The sequence below is a fragment of the Lynx canadensis genome, chromosome A1 (assembly GCF_007474595.2).
Source record: "Lynx canadensis isolate LIC74 chromosome A1, mLynCan4.pri.v2, whole genome shotgun sequence".
Lineage (NCBI taxonomy): Eukaryota > Metazoa > Chordata > Mammalia > Carnivora > Felidae > Lynx > Lynx canadensis.
In genome coordinates this window covers 167,774,120-167,775,728 of record NC_044303.2, presented here as the reverse complement: position 1 = coordinate 167,775,728, position 1,609 = coordinate 167,774,120, and positions in this window count along the sequence as shown.

The following is a 1,609-nucleotide window of genomic DNA, read 5'->3' as shown; positions in this document are numbered from 1 at the left end:
GAGTTAAACATTCAGCATGGTAAGTTTTGTGAGAGCAACTCTCATGGAAGACCACATATGGATACAAAGCTGAAACCACTGGAATGGTGATATTTGTCATGGGAAAGAGTACAGTAGAAAGACAGAAGGCCAAAAATGGGTACTTGAGTTTTATCCACCTTTAATTTGTTATCAGAGGGACAGAAATCAGCAAAGAAATTCAAGGAGGATTCAGAAAGGCAAGAGGAACAGCAGCAGCATAGGGAGAAGGAAAGTGGAGTGCCGTATATCCTTATTCTTCTTAATATAAAAGGGTATAAAATTGTCTGCTTTAGAGGGAGCCAAGAATGAAATACATTGGCATGGCATTTTCCTGAATAACTTACTGTTTGATGGCTTTTCTTGGTTAATTGTGCTGCTTCTTGGTTAATTGTGTTCCGTTAGCTTGAAAGTAAAGGCCAAGAAAGGAATAAAGCACAGTTCCCACTGAGCACAGGTGAAGGCAAGCCTTTGATTAGTGACTATAACTCTAGCTTAAATGTTTGTCAGTATTTTTGACTTGCTTGCTGGATTCATAATTTACATGAAAATGGCTAATAGGTGTGCAGCTGCTGGGTTTCCCAGCTGGCCACTTGGTTTTTGGAAGCTTCATTTTAGTGAATTCAGAAATGCTTCTTCCAGCCTCCTTGCATGTGACTTCCCCACTTCAGGTGCTTATATTACTTGCTTGGAACCGTGTTATTCTTTTTAGTTTAAATGTTTCAAATCAGTAGATTCATATTTTGATTGGTATTGGTGGAATTTTAATTCTTAGAGATATATTTTTGTTTAGTAGGTCTTTATGTGAAAGTGATAAAATTTCTTAAGAGGTTGTTCATATGATTTTATCTGTTGAACATGAAGGAAATATGTATGTATAGGTGGGTGTGAGGGAGGGAGGAAGTAGATGGGGGAATGGAGGGAGACAGAGACAGAGAAAGGTGGGGAGAGAGAAAAAAAGAGAAAATGGGGGAGAGGGTGAGAGGCAGAGAGAGAAAAGAGTGAGAGCAGCCTGTACTTTGATGAGTTTTCAATTCAGTCCTTTTGGGACCAAAGACAACCACCTGAATGTTCTGATGCCATTTTAATTGGATTTTTCTGTATTTCTTCATGTTAAGCTTTATGCATTGCTTGTGGCCTGGAAAAGTTAATACTATTTTCAGAGGGTCTGATTTGGAACACTAATTAATATTAGACCCTATGGGAATTAGAGTCAACAGGAGATAGACCTTTAACCCTTTAACATTTTTCTTCATACATGAGAATCAGGAAAGAGGGTTTGTTACTATAAATAACAAAACATTCACATACTACCAAAAATCACTTCCATTCTTCAAAAAAGCATTTCTGGATCTGCATGATATGTACAATTGTTAAACTAGAATTGGTACGAATATCACCTTAAGTAGCAAAATATTTAATGTGGATAAAAATGATGTACCCCTACGGGTACCTGGGTGGCTCAGTCAGTTGAGCATCTGACTCTTGATGTTGGCTCAGTTCATGATCCTGACGTGGTGGGACTGAGCCCTGCATGGGGTTCTATGCTGAGCATGGAGCCTACTTGGGATTTTCTCTTTCTCCTTTCTCC